Source organism: Procambarus clarkii, chromosome 10 (assembly GCF_040958095.1).
Source record: "Procambarus clarkii isolate CNS0578487 chromosome 10, FALCON_Pclarkii_2.0, whole genome shotgun sequence".
In the NCBI taxonomy this organism is placed as follows: domain Eukaryota; kingdom Metazoa; phylum Arthropoda; class Malacostraca; order Decapoda; family Cambaridae; genus Procambarus; species Procambarus clarkii.
In genome coordinates, this window is record NC_091159.1 from 10,489,069 (window position 1) to 10,496,532 (window position 7,464).

Here is a 7,464-nt window from a genome sequence, read left to right on the forward strand (position 1 = left end):
GGGTGTACTGTAAGGGGGGGGGGGGTGAAGGGGTCGTTCAATAGGGCACAAGACCAACACTGTTTGAATATAAATGTTTACAATTATGCAATTAAGTTCCCTACAGTATTTCCCAGACTCAGAGAACATGTAGTTACACTATTTAACTCACCTTAACTAATCTTACCTAATACCAGTGATAATCTAGTATTTAATCAGCTGTATCTACGGAATCATATGAATATATAAAAGAAAAGGGACATCGTATTCCCAATAAAAACTAGTTTTACAAAACAAAATTGAAAAAAAATCAGAAATTGATTAAGCTTTAGAGAATCTTCAGCGGTTGTCAATCACAAAGCTTACTCCTGAATACAGCCTACGACAGCTCTTAACACTTGGGGGAAACTAAAGCATCTGAAAAGTATACAATATTTAATACACATCACAAATATCTCCCATCAACCTCCCTGTGGTTTACCCAAACTGGGTTAAGGCTACTGTAAACTCCACATACCTCTGCTAGTATACTAAACTGACTGTGGCAACATAGGATACTGTCTAAAGTAACAAAGTATCCAACTGCTAAAACAGCCGAGTATCGAAAGTGCATTAGCTTTGTAAACAAAAAATCAGCTGATTGCCTCAACACGCGGATGACGCTCGGCTGTTCTCTCTCACACAGCTGTTAACACACTTAAATGAGTGTGTTCACCTCTCGCCTCGACACACAAGAGCAGACTGCTCTTGTCAGACAGGCAATTCATGAAAGGCGGACTAGTTTCAGAACGGGTCAAGTACAAATGGTCGTCATTGAAGCGTCAATTGCATCTCCCGTTTAGACAACCAGACTCCATTAAATGGCCTATCGACTTCCCCCCCTCCCCCTCCCTACCCCCTTCCCCCCCTCCCCCTCCATACCCCCCTTCCCCCCGCACTATCTCTGCCGTTCCCACTAAACCGATGATTGCCATACCTTTAGGCGCAGTCGGTCGGGCGACACACACACACACACACACACACACACACACACACACACACACACACACACACACACACACACACACACACACACACACACACACACACACACACACACACACACACACACACACACTACAGGGCGCTGGTGGCTGAGTGGACAGCACGCTGGATACGCAGTTCTGTGGTCCGGGGTTCGATTCCCGGCGCCGGCGGAAAAGGATGGGCAGAGTTTCTTTCACCCTGATACCCAGGTACCTGCCACCTAGCAGTAAATAGGTACCTGGGAGTTAGACAGCTGGCACGGGTTGCTTTCTTGGAATGTTCACGCGCGTGTGTTAGAAATATATGTAGCAGATATAATAGAGGAAAAATAAATTGGTTAGAAAGGCGGGGTTCCAAGAGCTAAATAGCTCGATTCTGCAGACATAAATAGTAAATACACACACACACACACACACATTTAGGGCGCTTTACACTGCCTACGTGAGACCAGTCTTAGAGTATGCCGCCTCATCATGGAGCCCCCACCTGAAGAAACATATAAGGAAGCTGGAAAAGGTTCTGAGGTTTGCAACGAGACTCGTCCCAGCGTTACGAGGGATGGGGTATGAAGAGCGTCTGAGGGAACTGAGCCTTACGACACAAGAAAAAAAGAAGGGAGAGGGGGAATGTGATAGGAACGAAAAAAATACTCAGGGGGATTGACAGAGTGGACACAGACGAAATGTTTACACGGAATAGCAACAGAATGAGGGGACATGGGTGGAAGCTGGAAACTCAGATGAGTCACAGAGATGTTGGGAAGTTTTCTTTTAGCGTGAGAGTAGTGGGAAAATGGAATGCGCTTAAGGAACAGGTTGTGGAAGCAAATTCTATTCATAACTTTAAAACCAGGTATGATAGGGAAATAGGACCGGAGTCATTGCTGTAAACAACCGATGACTCGAAAGGCGGAATCCAAGAGTTAATGCTCGATCCTGCAGACACAAACAGGTGAGTGCAAATAGAAGAGTACACCCACACACACACATACACACACTGACAGGGGCCGGTGGCTGACTGGACAGCACGCTGGACGCGTGATCCTGTAGTCCCGGGTTCGAATCCCGGCGCTGGCGAGAAACAACGGGCAGAGTTTCTTTCACCCTGATGCACCTGTTACCTAGCAGTAAATAGATACCTGGGAGTTAGTCAGCTGTCACGGGCTGCTTCCTAGGATGTTTGTGTGTGTGGTGTGGAGAAAAAAAAATAGTAGTTAGTAACAGTTGAGTGGCGGGCCGAAAGAGCAGAGCTCAACCCCCGCAAGCCCAACTAGGTGAGTACACACAGGGGCCGGTGGCTAACTGGACAGCACGCTGGACGCGTGATCCTGTAGTCCCGGGTTCGATTCCCGGCGCTGGCGAGAAACAATGGGCAGAGTTTCTTTCAGCCTGATGCTCCTGTTACCTAGCAGTAAATAGGTACCTGGGAGTTAGTCAGCTGTCACGGGCTGCTTCCTGGGGTGTGTGTGGTGTGGAAAATATAGTAGTTAGTAACAGTTGATTGACAGTTGAGAGGCGGGCCGAAAGAGCAGAGCTCAACCCCCGCAAGCACAGCTAGGTGAATACAACTAGGTTAATACACACACCTAACATCAGAACTGCCTTCAGGAACCTGTGTAAGAAATCATTCAGAATCTTGTATACCACATATGTAAGACCAATCCTGGAATATGCGGCCCCAGCATGGAGCCCGTACCTTGTGCTTGACAAGACGAAGCTGGAAAAGTTCAGAGATATGCCACTAGGCTAGTCCCAGAACTAAGAGGCATGAATTACGAGGAAAGGCTGCGTGAAATGCACCTCACGTCGCTGGAAGACAGGAGAACTCAGGAAGATATGATCACTACCTACAAAATCAGAGGAACTGACAGGGTAGATAAAGATAAAGTATTTAACACGGGTGGTATTGCGAACATGGAAACACAGGTGGAAACGGAGTACCCACATGAGCCACAGGGACGTTAGAAAGAACTTTTTCAGTGTCAGAGTAGTTAGTAAATGGAATGCATTAGGCAGTGATGTGGTGGAGGCTGACTCCATACACAGTTTCAAATGTAGATATGATAGAGCCCAGTAGGCTCAGGAATCTGTACACCAGTTGATTGACGGTTGAGAGGCTGGACCAAAGAGCCAGAACTCAACCCCCCACAAGCACAACTAGGCGAGTACAAACAAACACAAACCTAGACCATTTAGGGATGGGTAGACACAAACTAAAGTCTCTTAGAAACAATAGATAATAGGGACCGCCCCCCCTCCCTCCCTCCCCAAAAAGGCATAGCCAACACACACGAGGCCAAGAAACATTGGTAAACACAAGGGTGTAGCCAACAAGGCCTGGCAGGATATTAAAACCTGGCCATAACCAACCAACAGGAGACGGCAGGGGGAGGGGCTGAACAGAAAGGAGGGGGGGGGGGAGGGGTGTTTGTACAGGAGCCCTGTACTCACCGTGAACAAACAGGAGCCCTGTACTCACCGTGAACAAACAGGAGCCCTGTACTCGCCGTGAACAACAGGAGCCCTGTACTCACCGTGAACAAACAGGAGCCCTGTACTCACCGTGAACAAACAGGAGCCCTGTACTCACCGTGAACAAACAGGAGCCCTGTACTCACCGTGAACAACAGGAGCCCTGTACTCACCGTAAACAAACAGGAGCCCTGTACTCACCGTGAACAACAGGAGCCCTGTACTCACCGTGAACAAACAGGAGCCCTGTACTCACCGTGAACAAACAGGAGCCCTGTACTCACCGTGAACAAATAGGAGCCCTGTACTCACCGTGAACAAACAGGAGCCCTGTACTCACCGTGAACAAACAGGAGCCCTGTACTCACCGTGAACAAACAGGAGCCCTGTACTCACCGTGAACAAACAGGAGCCCTGTACTCACCGTGAACAAACAGGAGCCCTGTACTCACCGTGAACAACAGGAACCCTGTACTCACCGTGAACAAACAGGAGCCCTGTACTCACCGTGAACAAACAGGAGCCCTGTACTCACCGTGAACAACAGGAGCCCTGTACTCACCGTGAACAAACAGGAGCCCTGTACTCACCGTGAACAAACAGGAGCCCTGTACTCACCGTGAACAACAGGAGCCCTGTACTCACCGTGAACAAACAGGAGCCCTGTACTCGCCGTGAACAACAGGAGCCCTGTACTCACCGTGAACAACAGAAGCCCTGTACTCACCGTGAACAACAGGAGCCCTGTACTCACCGTGAACAACAGGAGCCCTGTACTCACCGTGAACAACAGGAGCCCTGTACTCACCGTGAACAAACAGGAGCCCTGTACTCACCGTGAACAACAGGAGCCCTGTACTCACCGTGAACAACAGGAGCCCTGTACTCACCGTGAACAACAGGAGCCCTGTACTCACCGTGAACAACAGGAGCCCTGTACTCACCGTGAACAACAGGAGCCCTGTACTCACCGTGAACAACAGGAGCCCTGTACTCACCGTGAACAAACAGGAGCCCTGTACTCACCGAGAACAAACAGGAGCCCTGTACTCACCGTGAACAAACAGGAGCCCTGTACTCACCGTGAACAAACAGGAGCCCTGTACTCACCGTGAACAAACAGGAGCCCTGTACTCACCGTGAACAACAGGAGCCCTGTACTCACCGTGAACAAACAGGAGCCCTGTACTCACCGTGAACAAACAGGAGCCCTGTACTCACCGTGAACAAACAGGAGCCCTGTACTCACCGTGAACAAACAGGAGCCCTGTACTCACCGTAAACAAACAGGAGCCCTGTACTCACCGTGAACAACAGGAGCCTTGTACTCACCGTGAACAACAGGAGCCCTGTACTCACCGTAAACAAACAGGAGCCCTGTACTCACCGTGAACAAACAGGAGCCCTGTACTCACCGTAAACAAACAGGAGCCCTGTACTCACCGTAAACAAACAGGAGCCCTGTACTCACCGTGAACAACAGGAGCCCTGTACTCACCGTAAACAAACAGGAGCCCTGTACTCACCGTGAACAACAGGAACCCTGTACTCACAGTAAACAAACAGGAGCCCTGTACTCACCGTGAACAAACAGGAGCCCTGTACTCACCGTGAACAACAGGAGCCCTGTACTCACCGTAAACAAACAGGAGCCCTGTACTCACCGTGAACAACAGGAACCCTGTACTCACCGTGAACAAACAGGAGCCCTGTACTCACCGTGAACAAACAGGAGCCCTGTACTCACCGTGAACAACAGGAGCCCTGTACTCACCGTGAACAACAGGAGCCCTGTACTCACCGTGAACAACAGGAACCCTGTACTCACAGTAAACAAACAGGAGCCCTGTACTCACCGTGAACAAACAGGAGCCCTGTACTCACCGTGAACAAACAGGAGCCCTGTTTGTACCAGGGTTCCTGCCTCGCCGCACTCACCTGCACCCACATAAATCATTTGTTTTCATTGAAGTGTCACTGTCTAGACCCGGGCCCACACCTGTCTAGACCCGGGCCCACACCTGTGTTCCATACATGTGGCACCAACTGACGGACACCAGTTGTGTAACAAGGGAGAGTATACCAAGGGAGAGTATACCAAGGGAGAGAATACCAAGGGAGAGTATACCAAGGGAGAGTATACCAAGGGAGAGAATACCAAGGGAGAGAATACCAAGGGAGAGAATACCAAGGGAGAGTATACCAAGGGAGGGTATACCAAGGGAGAGTATACCAAGGGAGAGAATACCAAGGGAGAGAATACCAAGGGAGGGTATACCAAGGGAGAGTATACCAAGGGTGGTACATACAGCCAGCAATATATTTTTTCTATTAGTTTCATCGAACCAATTCCTATTTTCCCAGTCGTATTTTAGGTATGCCAGAACTGATCGAATTCACTTATGCTCACACTTTGATACCCAGTGATACCCAGTGATGCCCAGTGATACCCAGTGATACCCAGTGATACCCAGTGATGCCCAGTGATACCCAGTGATACCCAGTGATGCCCAGTGATACCCAGTGATGCCCAGTGATACCCAGTGATACCCAGTGATGCCCAGTGATACCCAGTGATGCCCAGTGATACCCAGTGATGCCCAGTGATACCCAGTGATACCCAGTGATACCCAGTGATACCCAGTGATGACCAGTGATGCCCAGTGATACCCAGTGATACCCAGTGATACCCAGTGATGACCAGTGATGCCCAGTGATACCCAGTGATGCCCAGTGATGCCCAGTGATACCCAGTGATACCCAGTGATGACCAGTGATGCCCAGTGATACCCAGTGATACCCAGTGATGCCCAGTGATGACCAGTGATGCCCAGTGATACCCAGTGATGCCCAGTGATGACCAGTGATGCCCAGTGATACCCAGTGATGCCCAGTGATGCCCAGTGATACCCAGTGATACCCAGAGGCCCAGTGATGCCGTCGTCAACTACGCCATATCCACCTAGTCCTCGCGACTTTAGAGTAAATCGTTTCAGGTAATCTATATTAATTTCATTCACCTGGACTGTGTGGGTCTCGAACCGGGGACCCCACGCTTGTGAGGTCGTAGCTTTATCAACTGGGCCATTAGTAGCCTTAATAAGGAAAGTTTCCAAAAGCAGCTACGACCTCACGCGTGGGGTCGACGGTTCGAGACCCACACAGTCTTGAACTGGGAGACGCCAAGCCACTTGCCCAGGGACAAGAGACCTGCCCCCAGGGGACAAGCACCTCTGGCCAGCAACCCCTACACTGCCTCAGGGGCCGGCGGGTTCTACCACCACCACAACATCGTGTAATACAAGACTACAGGAGTGTAGACCATTAGACACGAGAGGCCTCTTGTGGTGTGCCACGCACCTCTGTAATCCACCCTCGCTATGATCACATTTATAAAGAGACCGAGAATGATGTGAATGAGTAATAAACAAACTATAGCACCCCCTGAGGGGCCGCTTTAAGCCTCGGGGCACGTAAACAATGCCCAGTGAGGTAGAGAGTACTGGGTAAACTGACGAACCCAGTGAGGTAGAGAGTACTGGGTAAACTGACGAACTCAGTGAGGTAGAGAGTACTGGGTAAACTGACGAACCCAGTGAGGTAGAGAGTACTGGGTAAACTGACGAACCACCGTTCACAGGCACTAACCAGTGACCGGTTCACTGATACCGCTACAACCACCACTTAAGGTCAATTTAATCACTCGGACAATTCCAAGTCTTAAACACTAACAGTCACTAACTAGGCCTACTCGTCTGACCTAGGGCCCAGAGACACTTCAAGTTGTCAATCTTCATCAATCGATCAATCAAATCGTCTGGTGTACCCGCCCACAGGACGGGTACACGAGCCGGGTATCCTCACAGCCTTAACTACCCATCTGTTATCATTTAGGGATATTAAGTGATCATGTCCAAGCACCACTCCTGGACATTAACACCCCTCTTCAGCGCCCCGGCACTCACCCCCAATACATTGGCACCCTCCC